We start from the raw sequence: 26,222 nt of genomic DNA, 5'->3' as shown, positions 1-26,222 counted from the left end.
CATGTATCGTGAATTCACACCTCAACTAGGAAAGCACACAGGCAACCTATTACCTGTAAAATTCTTCTATTGTAGTTTTTGATCCAGCCTTCTCCTTGATTTTCTTGCTTCCCCTTTTCCTTCCTTTGTTTGTTTGCTTACTTTCTCCTCTTGGTTCTCTCTCTCTCTTTTTCACTAATTCCAAAACAAAACTGACAAAAAGGTTATGAATTGATCCTCATAAAGATTTTTATCATTGAGGCCTCTATTTTCTTCATTTTCCTTCAAAATTCCTCTAATTTCCCTCTCGTGCAAGTTTGTGTCTCTTCACCTTCCTTTTCTCCTATTTTCCTTTATTTCATAAATAAAATTCTAATTAACGCCTCTTTACCTTTTCCAATTTCCATAGCCATAAATAAACCGAAAGTGATGCCCACTATAGTGATTTTCTCAACATTCAGCTTGGAATACATGTCCCGTGACCTTGGTTTTATTTTACCTCTATTAACATTTATTACATGAACTTTAACCTGGGGTTTTTTTGGCGGTCTTAGATGCCGCCAACATTGTAAGGCAAACTCCTTGATGTGAAGTCCCAATTAGACCTCACATCATTTGGTATAGGAGTCCCATTCAATCATACAGTCCGAACACCATTGGAAATAATTAAAGATATGCCTTGGGTATTAACCAACACAAGAGAACACACACTACTTTGGGGAAGCAAGAATGTGAGCTTTGTGAGGCATCTAGTGTAAGGTATACGAAGGAGACTTCCACGGCTGGTGAGGGAAATGATCCACCAGTTAGAAACGTAATAGTACTAACCTAAAGGGGGACACAGGAATAAATAGAAATACTTGTTGAATACATGTAGATTAGTCCACATGGTAAACAACAATCATTAAATCATAACAAAATTCATTCAATAATATCCATAGTTAAGTAAAAAAATAGTTCATTAACTTAAAATGTAAATAAAGAAACATATACCATAAACATAACTAGAATAGTCCAACTACATCTATGATACATGTATGAAGGAATGTAGGATCATTGAGCTTCTGATTAAAAGTGTAATATCCCAAGTAAATTGTTACATGAATGAAACAGTGAATCCAATAGTGGAAGATGGAGCCACAACTTGCTTCTTCAAAGAATGATCTATCTCCTATGCCTTACAAGAAAATCCAACCAAAGACCTTTAGAATATAAAGCCTTCCAAAAGCCTTTGGCTTGAGTTACGAGGAGATATTTATAACAATTGATAATGACCCTTGAGATTCCTCATGACTCTTTGAATTCTATGATTATTCATATTCTATACATGACTCATTACATTCTAATGTGTGGCTTTTCATATTCCACATGTGTCCCTTGGCCTTCATTACATAACATTTATTACATAAAACAATTTACAAATGAGACAGTGACCTAATAAGGAAAAACTGACAATGGGACAAAACTCATCAAATGGATAAATCATTTGCTTCCTCATGGAGCTCACTCATAATGTAAGTGTGCCATGTAACAACCCTCGTCAAAAATTTGTGTAATAAAGTTAATAAATGAAAAAATAATAGCCATGGTCATGGGACACGTATTCTAAGTTGAATGTTGGGAAAAACCATCGTGATGGGATCACTTGTGATTAATTAATGGCTATGGAAATCAGCAAAGGAAATGGCAAGGGATTTGGAAAGGAAAAGTGGCATTATTTGACATTTTATTTATGAAAATAATCGAAATTAGGAGAAAAGGGACGTTAAAGGTCACGGGTTGCATGTGAGGAGGAAAATCAAGGAAAATAATGGAAAATTGAAGAAAATATAGGCCTCATTAATAAAAAGGCTTATGAGGATTAGTTTGTATCTTTTGGTCAATTCAATTTTAGATCTCTCATTTTCTACTCTCTCACTCATACTCTTGGACACTTAGAGTTTTCTTGGAGCACTTTTGGAGGAGTGTAGCATACTTGGGATTTGGAGCAAGAAGGTAAAGGAAGAGCAGGAAAGCACAACAGGACATTGGGATCAGCAACTACAATGGGTTTTTCTTGCAGGTACCGAATTACATGCATGATTTCCTTGATTGATGGTGGATTTTCCTAGCCTTGGTATTTCATGGATAGTCATGCTATTGTGCGTGTCTTTCATTTTTTTTCTGGTTGGTTATCATGTTCCTTTGGTTGTGGGTTGAGATATTAGTTCCTGGAAGCCTTGGTTGGAAAAATGCTCTAGAAGCCCTGTAACAGCTTGGGTTGAGTTACTAGTCCTAGAAGCCTTGGTTGGAAAAACACTTTGGAAGCTCTTGGTGGGTTGATTTACTATTCCTAGAATCCTGACAACAACTATGCATTGAGTTACTAGTCCTGGAATCCCTCGTTGGAACAAACGCTCTAGAGCCCTGGATAGCTTGGGTAGAGACCAATCTGGTGATGGTTAGTGATGTTTGACCGTGAGGGGGAATCATTGGTTGAGGGTTGAGGTGGTTTGGCCCTTGTAAGCCTTGGTTTGGTTTTGTTTGCTTTTTTCATGAGATGCCACATTCATGCTTGGAATATGGCACGTGGGTGATTGGATGAAAGAAATATTTGGTTCAGCCAATCTATGGTTGGATGGCACGTGGAAGTCCTAAAAATGGTTTCATTTTTCATATGTTAATAAGAGATATTTTCCTCTTTTATTTGATGGATGAATATACTTGTTCATATGTGGTTTTATGGTTGTTATATCTTTGTTATTTTTGTCGAATATATGTTGGTTAAGAGGATGTTTATGACAGTCTTGATGTATGGATCTCATCATGTTTAAATTATCAAAATAATGAGAAATGAACATATGACATAATAGATGATAATGTAGTTATTTTGATAAGGAAAGAATGCTTCCTTACTAATATCAGATAAGTATGAGACCCCTATGCTCGGATATGTTATGATGACCTGTAGATTATGTATTTTTTACATGTTTGACGAAATTATTGTCATGGCTAGTAGGGGTCTAGTCAATTGATTGATAAATTTTTTGCATTAGTGATATTGTTTAAATGTTATTTATCATTTTTGAAGGTTTCATGAAGTTCTGGGCAGTGGCCTTAGACCCAGCCCTAAAAAAGTAGCTCAAAATCTAGGGTCACTAGCTCAGAAATAGCTGAAAACTTCTAGAGTTGTTGGCATGCCTTTCTATGGGAGAGATTGGAAGGCCTCAGTCACATGCATGGATTGTCATGGGAGTGGATGGGTGTCTAGATCAATGAAATGTCAAGTTGTGTTAGGGGTTTGTCACTTGGAAGGGTTGGTTGGCTCCTGAAGGTTCTGTAGCATGTGTGGAAGGTTATAATGGTTTTGTTTTGTCAGTTACACTTCCTTAACATTACATGGGGAGTTGAATCACATCATAGTAGCCTCACGTCACATGTTTATCCCAGTTGACCGGTTAACTTGGTTAAATGTGGGAGGAGGGTGTTACATGCCATGCTCCGAACTCCTTTGTGATGGCTTTGACCCGAATTGGAAAGCCCCCTTTGTAGCGCATCTTCACCTCTAATGCCTCTATCAATATTTTATTGTATATTTACTATACATTATTCCAAAACCATAAGAGCTTCATGTGTGCTTTGACTAGTGCAAAGGCATACTGCAGAATAATGTCTTTGGTAACCTCCAAGACTTCCCATTTCAATCCTGCTTGATATGTTCAATATATTCCCTAGTCTACTGGAATTTGACTTCTTTTCCTCTGATTTCTTAAAGAGATATGATGATGAGCATCTTGTGTTTCTATGTTGAAGACTCAAACCCATTATGCACTTGATTATACACAGCCATAGTGTTAACCGACTATGCTCTGAGATGCAAGTAATTCTATAGGTGGAGTCTCAATTGAACTCTTTCTATTTCCGCGGAAATTTTATCCCTCTTTTTGAAATGTGGCGGACCATCTGGATATTTGGTACTCCACTCCTGCATCTAGTCCACTGCTTTGTTTGTTGGCTTCAGAAGTTTCACCACTTCCTGTGTGTTCTTCAAAATGCCAATGAGAGGATCCATGACGTCTTGTATAAGTATCATCTCATCATATAGTTGCACCATGGTATCCTCCATTGGCCCCATCTCTTCTTGCATGGATGACTTTCATTATGCGGTGTTGAAGTTATATGATGACAATCGTTGGTTCTCAGCTGCAAGATGTTATGCATGTTTCTTCATCGCAACGAGTTCTCTTCTCAACTTGGCATTCTCATTCAACAAGTACTTAGATTTATCCTATGTCGTTGTATCTAATGAAACATTTTCCACCATGACTACCCTCATATTTCTTCTAGTGTTGGAAATGATCACCTTATTTGTAGAAACTAAGATTGGATTATGAGGATCCTTTGAGAAATATCTATGCCTTTATTGCACGATCCTCTTCTTCAGTTGATCGAACGTTACAATGCATACATCCATGACTTTTTCTATTGGTGGAGGTGTGATCCCCATCTCTCCAAATGGTAGATTACCATCTATGAGAGGATTTTCTACTGGAGTATCTGGTTCTTCCTCCATTGACTGGATGGTATCTTCTTCCTTGAACTGATCCTCTTCCAGCTCTTGAGTCAACTATTCTTCTTCCAATATCTATGTTGCTTCTTCCTCCTATGACTACATCTATTGCTCTTCTTCTATCCTTCTCTTCTCGTATTCTCTTACTTGTTGCTTCTCCAATAATTCATTCGGTTAACTCTTCCTCTCTTCTTCTTCTACTTCTACTCTATCCTGCTCTACTAGGATAGTTCCTAAGTTTAAGGGATCAGCTTTCCATTTCTTGCTGCTCTCGCCTGTTGAAGAATATCTGATCCTTTTCTTCAGAGCTAGCTTCCTTGCTTGAGGTGTTATCTCCTCCTTCTCCTACACTTGCAAGTCTTGAGATGGTGGATCACAAGGTGAACTAATCTCCACTAGTGGACATGTCTTCATGTTGGAATTGTAGCAGTTCTTTATCTTCGTATATTCTATTGTGGACATTGATGAGTACCCCATATTGTGACCAATCCTTTGACAATATTGCCTAAAAATTCGCCTATGATCAAATCCATGGAAGTCTTTACTGGCGAAATGTAGACGTTCCAACTCTTGTATCTCTTTTCTCGTCACCTTATGACTCTTTAATTCATAAAATATGATCCTCAATGGAAAGATAGTCCAAGGGGCTTTCTTCCTCATGTGGAGAATTCCTGACAATCCCTTATCCAACTGATTGGAAACTTCTTGTATGACCACTCTTTTGGTCACATATCATGGCATAAGATGAGGGGATATTTGAAAACCAAAGCACCTGATTTATGTACCTTTTGGATCTGTAAACCATTATGTGATATCTTGAAGTGACTCCTTCACTTGATCGGTCATGCAAGGAGGATCGATCTCAAAAATCATGTGAAATATGACTGCAAAGAAATGTTCATATAATTTTTCATATATTCCTCTTAAGCTTGTTTCTAATAACACTCTGTAGTAGAAGTAAGCCAGGAAATTCTCCTCAAAATTATAGTTCCAATCCATTGCTGGGAACGCATATTGTGCATAGATTCCATCTAAGATAAATGCATACATGTAGAATTTTGGTGCCTGGTTCACCCATAAAGATGCTTTTGCCTACCCAACCTGACGTTGCAACTCAAATGATAGGATATCCACCCAATTGAAAACTCTCCCACGGGTAACTACTATATTGAGTGTGTATATCTAATTCTCTTCGAACACCTTAGCTTTCTTAAGCCCATATAACAAAAAATACATGGTTGTCAGATAAACTACAGATGGGCGATGGAGAAACTTGGTAGGCTCTTGACACCATGTTTTGATAACATCAATAGTGTCAAGGGTTTCCCATCTCATGTAGAAGTTGTCATTTTCATATTCATTGGGCTTAAGCATATTATAATATGTCTACATCTCTTTACTAGAATAGGTGGCTAGACGACTGCTACTCTCACGACGTAGCACATTGTGAGAATCATCCATATGTGTAATGATCCATTCAATTACTTCTTCACATGGCATAACCATGAATCTACATGTGATAGTGTGCATCTTGGACATCTTGAAGTTGATATATAAATGGAAATATTCTAAGTCCACAGGAAACTTCTCTTGTACGAATTTGTTGGATATTTTGCTCCATGTCACCTATGTATCCTTATCAATAAATCACTTCATATCTTCATATATGGGAATATTGTGCCTTGTAACTTCCACAGGTTCATCAATGCTTGCTTCTGGAAGTTATTTGGAGGTCACTTTGCGAGGCGACATGTCTCCAACATATTACGATAAAGTGGTAATACTTGTATCACGAACACCTGTTTGGGGCAACATTCTCATAGCGACATTACTATCTTAACATTAGTATCTTAAAACAACCTAACTATTCAACAATACTTGTAAATCACATACAAATATTCATCACAGATGATATATCATGAAAAACTATGAACGACAATATAAAATAACTTGCATGCATGAGAAAATAGGCATGCAAACTAGGAGGGTGCACTTTCAAAGCATGAAGGGGACATGCAAGGTCATTCAGGGCTTTGCAGTGTGCTCATGCCCTTAAGCAAGGGGAAAAATCAACTAGGGTGCATTGTCACACCCCGAAGGGTCGAAGGGATGGAATAAGGGGCCTTCAGGTCTTCCCTATGTGCCCATGTGCTCAAGGAGACAAGGAGGGTGCATTGTCACACTCCGAAGGGATGAAGGAGGAGGTTAACAGGGCTTTAGGCCTTCACAGTGTGCCCATTCACTCAAGGAAAAGGAGGGCATAGTATCGCATGTTGAAGGGATGAATGGAAATGCTTTGTGCCTTCATGATGCGCTCATGTGCTCAAGAGAGGGTGTAGTCCTTTGTGGTGAAGAAGTGCAGCCTTAAGGAAAACTTGATAAAATAGGGCATATTTTTCGAGGTTGATCAGGTTTAGAGATCAATAAATGCACTCTACCTATTGGAATCCCATAAATAAGTTTGAACAACAGAACTTGATGCTAAGATGAGGAGGAGAAATATATGCAAAGTTTTATAGTTGTTGTCACATGCATGGTGGAAGATCAAAGGTTTCAAGAATGTGAAGATTTTTTTCCTGCGATAGTAGCAGTAACACTTTCAATATGAATATCCAGCATAAACACAAACAATAAAACTAAAAAACAAAGGATCGACAACAAGGAAAGCATGATTTGTAAGTGAAACCATGGAATGTAATGGAAACGTTTGACATGCAAAACTTACTTGTTTCATTCATTAATGAAGAGATTCTTGATTCTTATCTATGTGCCCAACTTAGATGGAATGATTATGAAAGAAGAATGATTAACTAAGTTGATTTAAAGAGGTTAACATGAAAAATTGATTCATGCATGAGTTCCACTTGTTGTTGAGTGAATGGGTTAGTTAAAGAAGTCAAGGGTCAGTTAAAGAAGTTAAGTGGGCTCCTATTTTCTAGGAGTGCACCCACATGAAACAAGATTGGCTCATGCATGCACTTAGAGAGGGCACATTTTTTCAACACAAAGAAGTGTGCTCATGGAGGGCGCATATGTTCAGCATGAAGGAGTGCACTTAAGTTGAGTGCATGTATTCATCAACTTTGAGTGTGCTTTTGCGTTTCTAAGTGGTCTTCTTGCTTTTTGTTTTCTTTTTCATACTTTTGTGTGATTTTCAAGTGTGTGCATGGTGATAAGGCAAGTTTCTAAGCTAATAAAGATCATGAGTTCACCTAACCAAGAACTAACTACCTCATACGCTTCTAATGGTTAAGTGATGACGCTTAAGAAACATTGACCTAGGAGGATGTGACACTAGGATAAAACACATAGATAACAAATATTTAACACCCTCCTCCCACATCTACCCAAGTAACTATCCAACCAAGGTAAAAATGATATGAGAGGCTACCAAGATTGGATTCGACCTCCTTTATAACCTTATGGAAGTCGAATCAATGGAAACATCACACATAGTCATCCAACATCAGCTTCAAAATCCTTAGGAGACAGGTCAGTCACTCAGACAGCCTATCCCTGGGTCCCTCTGGTGTTTTGTACATCTTAGGCCTTAGTCGCTCCCATACTATGGGAAAGAGGGCATCTAGAACCCCAAAGTTGCTCTCACAAGCTTGCCTGCCAGCAACCCTGGGATTTAACCCACTTTTTTAGGCCCAAATCCCAGGTCACTGCCAAGAATGGAGTGATAGCTTAAAATCAGTAAAATTATCGGGAAACAATGATGCAAAATAAATAAGTTGAATGAGACCTTAATCAGACCCCTACTAGCCATGCTAGGAATTTCATCAAACATATCATCAACATGTAACCTACAGGTGTAAACAATAGAATTAAGTGTAGGGATCTCATATTTATTTGAGAATTGCTATGAACCATTGTTCCCTCATGTCATTTGCTTTATTATCATCTATTAGGCCATAGATACATTATCCATTCATTTACAAGTAAAAACATGCTCAGAGTCATACATAGATTTTGTCATCAAAAATACATATAACCAACATAATAGGAACAAAAATATCATAAACATATCAGTCATAAAATCCACGTATACATCAATACATTTACACATGAAAATCAAGGGAATGAATTTCTCATTAATGAATGCAATAAACCAACCGGAGATGGGACTATCGCATTCCACCTGATCATAGATTGGCTGAGCCAAGTCTCTCTTCATCCAATCACCCCTGTGCCATATTCCAAGCATGAATGTGGGACTAATAAAACACACCAAAAACACCAACAAGCATGGATGCCACCGGAATTCTCCACCTACACCATGAGGAATTTGAGTTCCTCATAGTCGCTCAGGCTTTACAACAATCCACAGTCCGATCCAGGGATCACTAGGCCCTACACCAAGACATACTCCCCAAGCTTTACCGTACATCCCATCCTGGGACTACTAGGCCAAACGGAGAGAAAATCCACCTCTTGGCTTTATCGTATATCCCACCATTCACTGGCAAGGATTCCTAGGCCCACTGAGGCACAGAATCTAGCTTTACCACAACCCACAGTCCAGTTCAGGGGTTACTAGGCCAATGACTTTACCGTGATCCACAATTCGGTTTAGGGACCACTAGGCCATGTGTTTGTCAGTTCAGAGATCCACCCCACTTAGCTTCGAATCCAATCCGACCATCCAGTTATCACTCAGATTTTCCTAGAAGTTGTTGGGAAAAGGAAAGGGGTCCGAGGTAACCACAAACCGACTTTTAAGTACATATTCTAGCCAATCTGTGCTCAGAGAGGGCTCTCTCTTTATGATTTAGCTTGGTTTTTTAAAATGATATTAGGCTAGTTGTGAAGTTTAGGGGTTTTGTTTGAGTTTGGCTGGTAAGATTCAATAGAAAAGGGGTAAGACTAAGTAGCTTAGTCCATTGGGCTGATGGAGTCAAAGAAAATGGCTTAACTGGACTTGGTTTCTTCACAAAGGATGGTTTAACAGAGCAAGGTAGTCAAACAAGGAACAATTAGAGACTTAAAGATGGGATGGGCTTAAAGGGTTAAAGGGCAACTAAGAATCCTTTAACATACTTTAAGAGAGCAGAACATGACTAACCACCAATAAAGAGCAATTAAGAATTCTTTACTAAATGATTAAGATGAATAAACTAGGAAACAGGAGCAATCAAGAATTCACTGTTTATACTAGTTCAAAAGAAAACAATGAGAATAATAATGATTGAAAACAGAGTGCAATTAAGCATATTCTGAGTTATTCTTTTTCGTTTATCATTCAGATGTGAAACATAGATGATATTTTAAACAAGGAAAACTTTAAAACACAAGGTATAGATGACTTATTGATCCGGTGTTTGATTCAAGAATTCTGAGAAAAGTCCTTAGCTCCAATTCTTCATCCAGCAAGCCACAAAGTTGGTCCAATCAGCACTTTATTCCCTTGATTTTCATGTGTAAATGTATTGATGTATTGGTCAGAGCCTGTATGCCTTTAGACATTTCTTAGACATTTCCTAGACATTGCCTTGAATTCTTAGACATTTCCTCTTCTTTCATCTTGATCAGAGCCTGTATGCCTTTAGCATCTTTGGGATCATGTCCCAATCCAATGAAGATCTCTTCTAATGATTTTATTCTGTTATCCTTGGCTAGGGAAGAGGTTTTTTCCAAGTGAAGTTGAGCAGCTATATTATCCAAGGAATTTTGTAGCTTTTGGGCCATCATTGCTTTGTCAGCCAGTGTGGAATAGACCATTTCCCCAATTTGCTTGTGAAGTTCAATCTGGTCCATAGGATGAATATCTTTGGCTAAGACCTCCAAATTTTTTCTGATGTAATCTGCTGCTGACTGAGGTTGTTGCACTTTTGGCTTAACATAACTCATTAACATTTTGCCTTCTTTAATATCATAAGCTGACATCAATCTCTGCTAGTTTGAGGGGGCCATATTCAGATACTAATTATAAATTTGAAGCCTTACTAGATCATTCCTGGCTTTTATCTCTATAAATGTCTTCTTAATGTCTAAGGCCTGTTTGCTTTGTGGCCTGGTGGATGATACTTCTACACTATGCTGTCTTTCTAGCTCCTACCTTTGTGAGCTAGGGGAGGTTCCTCCCAATGGGGGAGTTTGCTGGCTAGTTGCTCTTTCAGATCTTAGACTTTCTGTGGTTTCTTCAATGATTTCCTCTTCTGAAAGAGGATTCAATCTTTGTCTCTTTGCTCCAGGTTGTTCTGTAGGTCCACTGATAGGTGTGGTGGTTTCTCTGTCCCTCTTTTTGTTTCTTTCCTCATTTAGAGGAGTTTGCAATGCTGGAATTTCTACTGCTTTAGTTTGGGCTGGAGGAATTTGTACATGACTCTGTTCTTTGGTCTTTCCAGGCTGATCAGTCATTGTAGGCTGCTCTGTGGTCTCTACTTCTTTGCCTTTGGAAGTTCTTGTAACTAGTATGCTGGTTTCTTGTGCAGGCTGTTGAGAAGTTTCGGTAGAAGATGTACCAATTTCTGATTGTTGAGGCAGCTTGAATGATACCTGTCCAAAAAAGTCCAGGTCAAGGGCTTTCTCAAGATATTTCATAGCAATTTCCATATTTTCCTGCTCACTAATCTCTTCTATTAGAGTCCCTTCTACCCAATCATCCTGATTTGCAAACTGTTCAATTTCTGGGATCCTATGATGTATATAAACTGATAGCTTGTTTTTATCCTTCTGTCACATATGAAATTATTTGGGTCATATGGCACCCACCAAAAACTTTTCTTCAATCTAAGGTGGTTTTCTAAAATCTTTTCAGCTTCTTGCCATGCATCCCTAGAATTGATGACAAAAGGGCCTAACTGGTTCTTGATTCTTAGTTGAGCCTTTTTCTTTGTGCTACAAAAATGGACTAAGTCTGGATTTATAAACTGTCTAAAATATTCTAGTGAAAATAATCTCATGGGCACATATTTAGGTAACTTGAAAGGGCAAAGTTCACACCCATACATTCTGATTTATGTGTGATTTTGATACAGGTACCAGTCACCTATCCTGTGCTGCTTAGAGAGCTGCAGAATCTTCTTCATGTCACCAGTGACCCTAGGAGGGGAAACTCCTATCAATAAAGTGGTTGCTGGATGTACAAACCAGTCAATAAACTCATTATAAGTATAAGGGGACTCACTGGTATTATGAAAGATGGAACTCCAAAATATCACAGACCTTCGATTTCCTTTTGAGTCCAATTTCCTGATGGGGAAAGAAACGTTGTGTGGCTGATGATACAACAAAAGATGGTATATAAAAGATGTATATTTGAAGAATCCTTCCCTCTCCAAATTTACGAATTGATCATGGATTTTGTTGGAAATGAAAGTGGCATAGTTATATCTGACAGCAGGGGGTTGTCCTGGAGTAAAGATTGATAGTAAAACTAAGGTGATGTCATCAACATATTCACTAGAATTGAATCCCATGATCAGGGATATCATTTCAACAATGAGTCTGCCAGTGTCAGTGAAAAAATTCTGTAGATAAGGAGGTGGGCCTTTAGGTTGGTGCTCTAGTAGCATGAAGGTCTGAGTAATATGGCTTATCTCTGATGCGGGCAATTGAGATGCTTTTTCAAGTAGATATCCCATGGAAAGAGGGGCAAGGGGCTGAGTGGAGTGAAACTATATCATTTCATTAATGGACTCAGCAGTTATGGGAAGAAGGACAGATTGGGATGGGGACATAACTGCTCTATGGACAAGGTCATAGTGGGCACAACAGTGATGAATGATGTCTGGGAAAACATGGACTGAGGGGAGGAAATACATGGGAAGGTTAGATTCCCACAATCCAAAAATGTTAGAATTATTCAGATAGCTATCCCTGATTTGGTAGAAGGCCTGAAGATGGTTCCTGTCACCAGATAAATCTTTTATTTGGAAATCTTTGTCGGCCAGGGGTAGATAATCTAAGTCTTTATGGGGTGCATTCATGGGCGCAACATTCAGGGCTATGGGAGTTTCCATATTTGGTTTTTGTGTATTCAAACTAGAATTCGGGCTTTCTGTGAAAAAAAATGGACTAAACAACAGTTTTGGGGTCTTTTATGGTAATTATAGACTGTCTTTAACTTGAATTTTGGCTTTCGCTGGTGGAATTCTCAGTGGAAAACTGAAATTGCAGGGTTGCAGGGAAAAATGGATAAATACCTGGATTAAGTAGGTAAACTGTGTAATTTTAGGTTGAATGATGGACTGCAAAGCACGATGCTGGAGTTCCTTGGCTAGGTGGTGGGCTGAATTCTCGGACAGTCGACTGAACGTTAGTTTGCATGGAGCATAGTTTGCAGAGGATAATGGTGAAAATGACGTTTTATCATTTATTTAACGAAATTCGGTTTGGCGGGACTTTTTGGCATTTATTAGGTGGATGACGTCAGCGTGATGGGACATGTTGTCGTTACGCGGAGGGTGGTAAGCGGTTTGCTCGCACCGCTTTTGGAGTCGGGTGGTTTTAGACGGAGGGCAAGCGAGCACATGGAACGGGCGACGCATGGCTTTGGTACGGGCGGAAAACCACCGAGCGATCGTGGGTTAAAGCGAGGTGGGAAGGGTGGTCGCGATATCACCATTGACCGTCAGATGGGAATGCGATGATCAGACGACTGACGGGCTTTGGAGATGGCGGGGAGTTATGCAGCGGGCCCAATATAATTAACGCAGATTTAATCGTATCGGGCGCATTATGATTGGTCAGGGTAATGGTTATTAATTAACCCGGATGGTTAATTAATCCCTTTAGTGTGGCGGTAAGGTTCTTAATAAGTTTCGAATAAACTTATTAATTCCTGTTTAAACTATGAATATGGTCGTATTCGACCGGGGCGGGATATGTATTATTTGGGTATTTTTAATATATTTATATATTACGGGAAGGGTTTTAAAATGTTTGGGATTTATATAATAATGGTGTTAGCCGTTAATATGAAATAAAACGAAAGCGCTAAGTGTAAAAACAATTGACTTTGTAGTTAAACTTAGGCTCAGAATGAAAAAAGGGTTTTTATGAGGAATATTATGCATTTCCTAAGTGAAATAGGTTTTTCCACTTAGGAAAACTTTATGAAATGAAATGAATGATGGATGGATGATTTTGAGTACTTAGGCTTTTAGATCATTGGGCCGAGGGTCCGGTCCCTCCAGAAGTCAGAGAAATGCTCTGAGCCCCTTTGATTTTCAAAGTCCTTAATACTTTTAAGGGGAATTAGTGAAATCTTTAGGGAAAAATGTGAATGGAAATTAGTTATTTAACCTTGTTTTGCTTGAACTGCATCAAGTGTAATGTATGCCTTGCACTGGTGAGAAAAGTAAAGATCAACACATTTAGAAGAATTTTTCATCACAAGTATCATTCTGCAACATCATCTACCTACCCTACCTACTTTAGCCTGACATTTTTTCTTCTTTATTTGGGTGCACTTAGACTGGCAAACCCTTATCACACTTTTTCTTTTACATATGGAAATCTATCTAAGTCTAACCTTATTACATCCAAGGGCTCAGATTACACTATTGAGCTCCTTTTTATTTACTCTACCTATCTACTTATCTGCCAAGATTAAACAGTTTGGTCAGATTTTATTTTTTACCTCTACAGCATGAAATTAAAAGATGAAAGAGCCAAGTTTGAACAGTTTGACTCTTCACCAATTGTGGCATAAGTGTAACAAGTTGCACACAATTGCTTATTACAGAAACTAAAATAATAGTGGCATTTAGACTTGCACACTTTCCTGGTCTATTTTTGTTTGGGGTTCATTTCTTCTCATTTTTTTTTTACCATTTTATTCTTTTTACCCTTTGATTTTTCTTTTAGGGTATACCCCCTTTACATTTTTTTTTTTTTTTAACAATATGGAAAACCTTTGCAACAAGGAAAGGTATGAACATATTACAGAGCTTATCAAGTCAATCATGAAATATGACACCTATTGGTATAGGAGCATAACACATCCCACATTAATCGAATATGAGAAATCAATCTCATCAAAGCTATCAGGAAATGGCAAGGCTAGGATGAAGAACATTCTCACACCTGGAAAAACCCATTCCATGATAGAAAAGAACCACATGAAATTCCATACATGCCAAATATAACAAGGAAAATACACATGAAACTTGATACCTGCAATGAAGCCTACTGTAACTGTTTAATCCTGCCTTTCCCTGCTTGATCTTTGCTTCCTCTTGCCTTCTTTTCCTTTCCTGCTCCAATGCCAAAGGGATCCAAGAAAACTCTAAGTGTCCAAGAGTGAGTGAGATAAAGAGAGAATAGTGAGAGAGCTCCAAAACTAAACTAAAAAAAGGTTATCAACTGATCCTTAGAAGCCTTTTTATGAATGAGGCCTCTATTTTCTTCATTTTCCAATTTTTTCCTTCATTTTCCTCCTCACATGCAACCTGTGACCTTTCACCTCCATTTTCTCCTCATTTCCATTATTTTCATAAATACGTGCCAAAAATTCCATTTTGCCTTTCCAAAGCCTTAACCATTGCCTTTGCCAATTTTCTTAGCCATAAACAACCAAATGAACACCCCTTGGGATGTCTTTCCCAACTTTCAGCTTGGAATAAGTGTCCCATCAATCGTGGTTATTGTTTTTAACTTTTATTACATGGAATTTTCACCAGGGTTGTTACAAAACCCTCCCTCTTGGGGGACAACTTCCTTGGTGTTCAATCACACATATACCTCAGCAACCCGCTAAAACAAGACATACTACTCATGGAGGTTTATAACATAGCTCAATGTAGTATTTACAATGAAGGACCTACTCAAAAGAAAAACATCATGACAACATACTGCATATTGAAGCTTTATAACATAGCTCTATACGATATTTACAATGATCATCCCGATGAGTTCCAACCCACATGACACCATGACAGCATGATAAGATAACCACATGATAGCATAAAAACATGACAACATAATCATAATGACATGATACCCACACCACTTAATGGAGCTTTATAACATAGCTCGTGGCAGTATTTACATCCATATACATATGTACATATAGTAATATCACCAAAATATATATCAAAACATGTACCAAAACATATACCAAAAAAACATATCAAAACATATACGAAAACAACATATCAAAGCATATACTAAACACCCTATCAAAGCATATACCAAAACACCATATCAAATCATATACCAAAACACCATATCAAAACATATATCCAAAACACCATATCAAAGCTGCTTTGCCTCAACCAGAAAACAAGGAAGGATACATAGCTCACATCTAATCTACCATCTCCCATGTAGCTTCATCAGGCCCAAAGTGCTTCCATTGCACTTTAACTTGCTTGATAGCTCGGTTCCAGAGCATGAGCACCTTTTTCTGCAATATACACTGAGGCTCCGGCTAGAATTCATCATCTAGTTCCACATGAAATACAGACCAGTCAATCACATGATCAACATCCTTAACATACTTCTTAAGAAAAGATACATGGAAAACATCATGGACTTTCACTGTCGAAGGCAGTGCAAGTCGATAGGCTACTGGCCCAATCCTCTCAATGATACTGAAGGGTCCACAAAATCGTGGTGCTAGCTTGGCACATGATCAAATCTACAAGGAGATATTATTTGGTTTGATGCACAAGTACACCTATTCCCTAACCTGGAACTCCTTGAACAACCTATTCCTATCTGCATAACTATTCTGCTTATCCTATGTTGCCTTTAGATTCTTCTTGATCACCTGCATTTCTTATTCCATGTCTGCCAACATATCTAGTTTAATTAATACCCTGCTAATCGGATCACTCCAACTAATGGGAGTGCTACAACTCCACCCCTACAATGCCTCAAAAGAAATCATCCTCAATGACTCCTAATAACCATTCTTGTATGTGAACTCTACCAAATGGAGATGTTCTTCCCACTTCCATTGTTGATTCATCACATAAATCCTCAACATGTCCTCCAATATCATGTTGACCCTCTCTATCTATCCATCTGTCTGCAAATAATAAGTTATGCTAAAGGCCAACTCTGTGCCCAAACCTACAAACAACTCCTTCCAAAACTTGGAAGTGAACCTTGCATCCCTGTCTAACACAATATTCATTGTAACACCATGCAACCTGAACACACCTCTGATGAATACTTGTGCTACATTGTTGGCTCAGAATGTAGACTTCACTATAATGAAGAGTGTAACCTTTGTCAACCTATCCACAACAACCATGATGGAATCATGTTGTCTCACTATCTTCGGCAACCCTGTGATGAATTCCATGGAAATAACCTCCCATTTCCATTCTAGAATTGCGATCGGTTGTAGCAGTCCACCTGGATGTTTACACTCTGCTTTCACTCTCTAACAGTCGAAACACCTTGCCACAAACTCTGCTACATTCCTCTTCAAATTCGGCAAATAGTAAAATATCTTCACTGTTGTCAATGTCTTCTAATAACTTGGGTGACTCGAATATGTTTTTGCATGAAAATATCTCAAGATCACCTTCTTGATCTCACTGCTATATGGCACATATAACTTGTCTCTTAATCTAGCCAATCCATCTACTGTAAGACAATAATCCATACCCTATGCACCCGTACCTATGCCTATACCTGTACCGCCACAAGTACCTGCACCTGTATGTATACCTATACTATCACATGTACCTGTACCAACACCTTGCTACAACCTATGCACAATCTCCATATACCTGACATCCTGCTGACCTACCTGTAAGATCCTATCTTGTAGATTTGCCCCATAGAAGCTCATAGCTACCAAGTGGTTTACCTGTATTTGGCTACTAATAGCATCCGCCACCATGTTGTCTTTACCTTTGATGTACCTGATATCAAAATCAATCTCACTGATTGTGGCCAACCATATAGCCTCCCTGGCATTCAGGTTTGACTTATCAAAAGAATACCTCAACCCAATGTGATCACTCATAAGTGAAAACCTCTTGCCAAGAAAATAGTGTCTCCACATCTTCAATGCATGTATAATCACTGCAAACTCAAGATCATGTGTGAGGTAGTTCTACTCATGCTCATTTAGTTTTCGGGACTCATAGAATACTACCTATCCATCCTGCATAAGGACTCCACCAAGTCCTCTCTTGCAAGAATTTGTGCATACCACAAACTCTTTGTATGTATCTGCAATCTATAGAACTGGTGCATGTGTCAACAACATCTTAAATTGCTCAAAACTAGTCTCACACTCCTTTGTCCATTCAAACTTCTTCGTTTCCTTTGCAATGATGTGATAGGATAAGTAATATGCGAGAAGTTCCTAATGAACCTCCTTTAATAGCCTACTAGACCCATGAAATATCTCACCTCATCCACACTCTTAGGAGCTACCCACTCCATGATGGCCCTTATCTTATCTGGATCTACTGCAATGCCCTCCTTGGAGACAACATACCCCAAGTAATGTACCATAGTCTGAAAGAAACTACACTTGTTGAGCTTATCATATAATTGATGCTCTCTTAACAACCTCAACAATGCTTCTAAATGCTCGGCATACTCTTCCTCATTTTTCAAATATACCAATATATCATCAATGAACACAATAAAAAACTTATCCAAATACAGACGCAACACACTATTCATTAATCACATAAATGTAGTTGGAGCATTAGTTAAGCGAAATGGAACAACAACGAACTCATAATGCCCATACCTAGTCCGGAACGCAATCTTGTAAATGTCCTCCTTTTTGATGCATACCCGATGTTATCCGGATCTCATATCAATCTTCAAGAACATTGTTGCTCCCTTTCACTCATCGAACAAGTCATCAATCCACAGCAAAGGGTACCTGTTCTTGATAGTCACTTTGTTCAACTATCTATAGTCAATGCATAGTCTAAGAGTACCATCTTTATTCTTCACGAACAATACTGGTGCGCCCCAAGATGATACACTTGGCCTAATGTATCCCTTATCCGACATTTCCTTCAACTCCAACTTTAACTCAACCAACTCAGGTGTGTTCATCCTGTAAGGTGCTTTTGATGCTGGAGATCCCCTTGGCACTAGCTCAATAGAAAATTTTACCTCCCTGTGAGGTGGAAACTCTATAATGTCCTCACGAAATACATCCTGAAACTACTGCAAAACTGAGTACATGTTCAACACATCTGCATCCTCAACCTCCTTACCCTTATCACTAGAAATTTGCATTGCAAATAACACACACCCTTTCTTGCAGCTACATTTTTGTTGCATAGTTGTCACCATCCTAAATGATGTGGATTTTGTCTTGCCCTGTAAGATTCTTGATTCCCCATTGTCATCAACACACTCAATGGATTTTTCATAACAATCTACCTTCGTTCTATGAATATACAACCAATCCATGCCCAAAAACATATTGTATGATCCCAATGGTAATACATTTAGATTTGTTGCAGTAGGCATACCATTCAAATCAAATGTTCAAGCTCTTACCCAGTGATGCACTCGCTTCTTGGTACATGTAGCCAACCGCACTAACCAAGAGTCTACATGCAATTCTTTACTCAAGCCACACTTATCCAACAAGTCAAGACTAACATAGCTGTAATTAGATCCGGGGTCAATCAAAATAGAAATAACTTGATCACAAAGCTTACCGTCCATCTCAATGATAGATTCCTGGTGTTCTACTTGTTTGTTGTCCATTGCTGCATAAATACGAGGAATACTTTGGCCAACATTCCCAATAGTCTATGCCTCCTGTGCACTGTATATCTTAGGCCTACCACCCTGATGTTGTGGACAATCTCTCCTAAGGTGTTCCTCACCACATGTCCAACACTCCAACCGACCAGTGCCCTCACCTCTATGTTGTTATTCTTGTGACCCATGTCCCTGCCTTGCTGCATTAAACTTCTTTTTTCGTGCCATATTTTCTTTCCCATCTGCATTCTAAGACCTTGTTCACTTAGTTTTCCATTTACCTCTACCTTTGTCTTTTCCCTTCCATCCATGTTGAGATTCATTCTTACATTTTGACTATTCATAGAAATGCTTCAATTTCCCAATGACTTCCTCAAGTGACCGAGGCTCATCATACTCAATCCAATCTCTAAATGCTAATGGAAAGCCACTGACAAATCTCTGAACTTTAGCCTTCTCATCAGTAACATATTGTACATACCTCAATAGCTCCAAAAAATTGGTCATGTACTCTTCATCTGTCACTGATCCCATCTTTAGCTCATAGAATTATTTGGCCTTACTGTCATAGTACCTCTCTAACAAGTACTTCTTCCTAAAAAGCCTCTTGAACTCCCACCAACTCAAGGCATATGTCCTGATTTCTTTGACCCACTTAACATCTTCCCGCCAGATGTCTACTTTACCTTTCAAGCGGAAGATAGATATTTTGGCCTTCATGTTATCTATGTACTCATGCAACTCAAAGAATTTTATCATCCCATGTATCCAAGCCTCTACATCTTCTAGTTTCTTCACATCTCCATTAAAAGTAGTTGGTTTTGCTTTCTTGAATTCATCCGGCAAGTATCCCCTGTCACTCCTAATGTAAGGATGATAATGATGACAATCATGATGTCTATCAGAACCAAAACTAGAATAGTGCATGTACTCATTGGCCCTTCTATTTGGAGTGTCCAAAAACCTTCCATCTCTCATTGTATCAGATTTGTCCAACCTATGTCTACCAAGGGACCTACTGCCATATACACCATTAGTTCTATCCTCATGTCCATGGCTGATCTAAAGCGGCCCTTGTCACTACAAGTGTGACAAACTCTGAAGACGTATAGCATTAACCTCTGCTTACTTATCTTGTGCGTGTATGATCTAGTCATTATCTACCTTACAACTCCTTATCTCTTCCTTCAAGCTTCTCAATGTATCTACCAAATCAGAAGTGTGCCCCACACCACGCTGCTCATCTAATGCATATGGAGATTCTATGTAGTCTACCACCTTGCTAGCCATTTGATCTCTTTCCTTCAATGCATAATATGTCAGATAAACCAAATCACAATAAATCAATGTACCTTAGTATAGATCAGGGAGGATACCTTGTCTGCAATATCACCAAATCAGTGTGATACATATATAACATAAACATAACAACATATATACATTTGCAAATAAATGTATCAACATATAAACATCACTCTAGTTAGGGTCTAGTCATCAATGCAAGGCCATATCAACAATGCATGATATGACCTCATGCATGAAAACAACCATTACTCCATTTTACACATTGCCACATGCAACCAAAAATATGCATAAGCAGTGCCTAACCAACTACACCTATCCATAAATGCATGTAGTTGAGCATAAGTGATTAATTCTTGTAATCAACCTACAAGACTGATACATGTAATCAAATCTACAAGAATGTAGCTTAGCATACAAGGATGTAAGTAGGTGACATAAAATCAACATGTAAGCGACATATAACAATATGTAACCAGTCATATACTCATGACAAATGCATTCCACAAAATCAACATCAAATTCAACATGGAAACCTTACTCAAACCATAATCACTAATCCAACAAATGAAACAAGCACATGGATTGAAAGTGTAAAAGACACACATGCAACTGACATGCACGCATGACCAACACACACGGCCCATCTAGTCCGAGGGTTAAATCATGCTCTGATATCACTTTGTAACACCCTCCTCCCACATCTACCCAAGTAACTAGCCTCTCAGGATTTACTGCAATCCACAATCCGATCCAGGGATCACTAGGCCCTACACCAAGACATACTCTCCAGGCTTTACAGTACATCCCATCCCGAGATTGCTTGGTCCAACGGAGAGAAAATACACTTCTTGGCTTTACAGTATATCCTACCATTCGCTGGCAAGAATTCCTAGGCCCACTGAGGCAAACAATCTAGCTTTATTGCAACCCACAATCTAGTTCAGGGGCTACTATGCCAGTGGCTTTACCGTGATCCATAGTCTGTTTCAAGGACCACTAGGCCATGTGTTTGTCAATTCGAACATCCACCCCACTCAACTTTGAATCCAATCCATCCATCCCACATTAATCGAATATGAGAAACCCATCTCATCAAATATATTAGGAAATGGCAAGGCTACACTGAAGAACATTGTCACACTTGGAAAAACACATGACATGATAGAAAATAACCACATGCAATACCATGCATGCCAAATCTAGCAAGGAAAATACACATGTAAGTTGATACCTACAATGAAGCCTATTGTACCTGTTTGATCCTGCGTTTCCTTGCTTTATCTTTGCTTCCTCTGGCCTTCTTTGCCTTTCTTGCTCAATGCCAAAGTGCTCCAAGAAAATTTTGTTTCCAAGAGAGAGAGAGAATAATGAGAGAGCTCCAAAACTGAACTGACAAAAGGTTAGCAACTAATCCTCAGAAGCCTTTTTATGAATGAGGCCTCTATTTTCTTCATTTTCCATTATTTTCCTTCATTTTCCTCCTCACTTGAAACCTATGACTTTTCATCTCCCTTTTCTCCTAATTTCCATTATTTTCATAAATAATTGTGCCAAAAATTCCATTTTGCCTTTCCAAAGCCTTATCCATTGCCTTTTCCAATTTCCTTAAACATAAACAACCAAATGAACACCCCCTAGGATGTCTTTCCCAACATTTAGCCTAGAATAAGTGTCCCATCAACAATGGTTTTTTTTTTAACTTTTATTACATGGAATTTTCACTAGCATTGTTACAAAATCAAAAAACATGACGACTCAGGGGGCTTGAAACGACAATTAATGTAGGCTCCAAAATTGACATAGGAAAAAAAATTGAAGGCTCATTGTCAGAGGGACAAAAGGTTGTTAAATGCTTGGAGGGTGGAGATGAATAACAAAGTAGATCTTTCACAAAGGTGAAGTACCGAACATACCTCTCATGAAGACTGAAGACAAAGCGGTAAGAAGAATAACTTGCCATTATGACCTTATTATGAATTCCATGTCATCATTGTCAAGTTGAGACTTGTAACAGTGTCATCACAATTACATGTGTGTCCATGTGTCTTGCCACATCATTTGTGGATGTAATGATGTAATTATAAAAAGGAAAGGACAAAATGTAATGTGTGGAAGTGCAAGAGTCATATGTGGAATATTAAAAGTCACATAGTCATATATGGACAAAATAGTCTTTAGGAAAAGTCCAAAATTCATATAGAAGTCCAAAGGTCACATTAGAAGTACAAGAGCCATGAGGGTAACCCAAGAGTCATAAGGGATATGAAAGGTCATTCCTCTTGTTATAAAAGAAACCTCATAACTCAAGAAAATGGATTTTCAAGGCTTAACCTTTGGAGAGTTAGCCTTGTAGCTTAGCATAAGTGAGAACATCAGTATTTGAAGAAGTGAGAAGTGATTTAATGTTCCATTATTGGAGCTAGTGGCTCGCCAATGTAACTGTCTACTAGGATCTTTCACCAAATAATCATAAGCTCGCTAAGCCAATGCATTTTCATGCATGTATCATGACTATTGTAAGACTATTATTTAGATGTTTGTAGTATATGTTTTGTTCATATGTACTAAGGAAATTAATCTACTTCATTGACTTGTGTACTTACCTTGTTGAATGTGTGTTGTATTTTCTTTAATGTTCATTGTGTCTATGTGAACTATTTCTCAAGATAATTGATGAATATTTCCTTTTTCTTGCATGCCTCTCTTAGGACATTACTATTAATTTCCTTCTATAGACTCTGATCTGGAATTTATCCAGGACAAAGAATTAAAGGTATTATAGACTCATGTGCATGGATGTGCCTATGTTATTTTATGCAACGGATCGATAAGATTGAAAAATACATAGACATTGAAGCAGTTAGAGAAAACACAACATGAAAACATGTAAATACAACAAGTTTAATAAGGAGTTAACCCAATGCTCCTAAGCTACATCTCCTGGTCCAGCCTTCAGTGGTGGCCTCTCTATTATGTTTTCAAAATAGAGTTTTACAACAGTGAGCTCAATTTGAGTCTCACTCAACAGATATGAATCAGTAGGACTGGAGTACACAGACTCTCCTTACTGAAACTTGACCTCTACTGGTCATAGTAGTATGAGCCCAATCTGAGACTCATACATGACAGGCCTATGCCGAGGAGTTCGCTTGAACCTCTCAAGCCTTCTCTAGAGTGCACAGACTCTTTGACTCTCTCTGGCTCTGTCTCGATGTTGCCTTTGCTCTGCAGGTCAGCTCAACTTACTTTCTCTGCTCTCTGCTCTTAGCTTTCTTACCGGCTTTTCTTTTTTCTAGCTGCCTACCTTGTCTCTGTCAGTTCGCGGATTTAAAGCCAATCTGCTTTCTGATTGTTCATTTCCGCTTCCCGGTGCTCTGGTTCTCCTACCTCTTGTTCATTTGAATTCCTCTATTCTGCGTCATCATCACTGTGTAACGCCTCACAAGGAGGTGGCCACCTGTTTCATAATGAACTGAGTGTCAGTTTTCTTGGAAATGTTTGAATGGTCGTTATTTCCGTTTAACTCCCAGATTGCCCATGAACATGATTCCTCTGCCAACTAATTGTTCATGCTGGACTTCAAACCTTTATACAACTCGGCTTGTTTACCTCGTGGAATCCAGTCATCCATCGGATTGCATGTCTGACGTCAATCTGGAGTCTCCAGATCCTATGGCCTCCATCCATATTGGGCGGGTAAATTGCATTACGTTTACCCATCCGATGTGAGCGATTTTCTCTCTCTTCCACCGAGCGTGTGGCACCTAGTGTGTGGCATTAGGCGGGACTCGATCAAAACCACTTACCGCTCGAAGCCCTTCCAATATCCTATCGGTTTTCGTGTGGGACTCGCCTCTGATGGAATTCGGCGAATTCCGTATGGTTTTTGACTTTCCGGTTTCGATCGCTTGGGGATTTTTCTTCTCTGAGGGGTTTGCCCGACGATATGCGATTAGTGACTAATCGCATATCAGAAACCTCCCCCGTTTCTCCAAAAGACCTCCCGTTTCGTTGTTTCGTGACAGCGCGCGTTACCATGGGCCAACAGTCTGTGCGCTTGACTGAGGGTCCTCGTTGCTCCGCGCTGCTCACAATTTACAACTGTTCTGAGGGTATTTATGATAAGCTCGACCTTTGTAATTTTACGAAACTTTGGCATGAATTTTTATAGAGTTATGAAAACTTAGAGAGTTCTTTAGGATCCAATTCAGATCACACTCTTACTTCCCTCTCACGAATGCCTCCTTTTACACATTGCAATTGGTGCTTCACAATGTCAAAGTTCTTATTGATTTCAAAGGTTATGTGCACACTTTCTTATGCTTTTCATTATAGCTTAGGTAAACCTTTAAGTTATTGTGGTCGAGTCGATACACTGGATGGGACTCCTACTCCAAATGATGTGAGCTCTAATTGGGACTTCCAATCGAGGATACCCCCTTGGTTGACGTATTTCTAACATTGTAAACAGTTGGATCTAGAAGGAGGGTTAGATGACAAGTTGTGCCCATTGAGTCTCTTTTGAGCCTCTTATCTTAAATGGCTCATCCCCAAATCATACTCTTGGAGTGTTTTTCTAATAGAACAAATGGTCAAATTTTCATCCCCAATGTACCTATTTATGACTTATCTCAATTAATGTTTGATGGTGAGCGTGATACATCCATAACCGAGCATGCATCTCTTTTTCTCAAGTTTCTATGAACATTATGAAATCGACTATGAAGATGTGGCTAGTGTTATTTTCTTTCTAAAGTTGAGTTAACCAATGGTTTCATACCCTACCACTCTCTTACATTCATTCTTTTAAACACTTCATCAAGGAGCTTCATTTAACATTCAATAAGTATGATTATTGGTATGTCCTTAAAAGGATGGATCAACTAAGAGTGAACCTTGATGGATCAATTGATGATTTTGCTAATATATTCCTTCACGTATGTTATGAGTTTCCTGGGGAAGATACAAATTGGGATTTATTTAAAAGAAAGTTTGAACGTTTGGTTCATATCTCTTTTCATGGTGAATCTGAAGCCCCTAGTGTTTCTGCTTCCCTGGCTTTTGTAAATCATGGGACGCCTCTAAGTTCATAGGAGGAACACACTATTCCTTTTTTTTCCTTGTCCTCCTCCTTTTCGAGTACCAATTTGGGTGCCTCCTAGTGGTATTGTTGAAGTTAGAAAATTTACAAATCGAATGGTTGATCCATCTCTTCAACTTTCATCCACCTCTCATGATCCATATACAATGGAGGAATCCTTGGAATGGTTTAGGAATCCTAGGGTGAAAATTGATCCCTCCATTCCTCAATATGGTACTAACACTAATAAAATCAGCGTTGAATCTTATTTGGGTGCTCTTACTCCTTTATCATCCTGTTCTCATAGCCCCTTATCCCTTGATCTGCTTGATCAATCCCTTCCAAATCCAAGCAGTGCTCAAGTGCAAGGTAGTCACATTTCATGCATAAAGGAGCACCAAGGTGAAGATTATTTTGGTATTTCTTCTCTTTTCTAAAGTCCTCTATGTCAAGATGGTGTTTCCCCATTCTTGATTGATTTAGAGTTTATTGATCTCAGTGATCAATCAAATGAAATTAATTTTCCTAATCAATCTAAAGGCTTAGGGAATCATAATTTTGATGATGATGACTCTATTGAAGTATATGATGATGACTTTTTAAGTACACCAATTGATCTTTCGGTTTATCAATAAGATTTTAATTTCAAATATC

Source organism: Pinus tabuliformis, chromosome 4_1, assembly GCF_031772625.1.
Source record: "Pinus tabuliformis cultivar Carrire ecotype Pingquan chromosome 4_1, CPIR1, whole genome shotgun sequence".
NCBI lineage: Eukaryota > Viridiplantae > Streptophyta > Pinopsida > Pinales > Pinaceae > Pinus > Pinus tabuliformis.
This window is presented reverse-complemented; position numbering follows the sequence as displayed.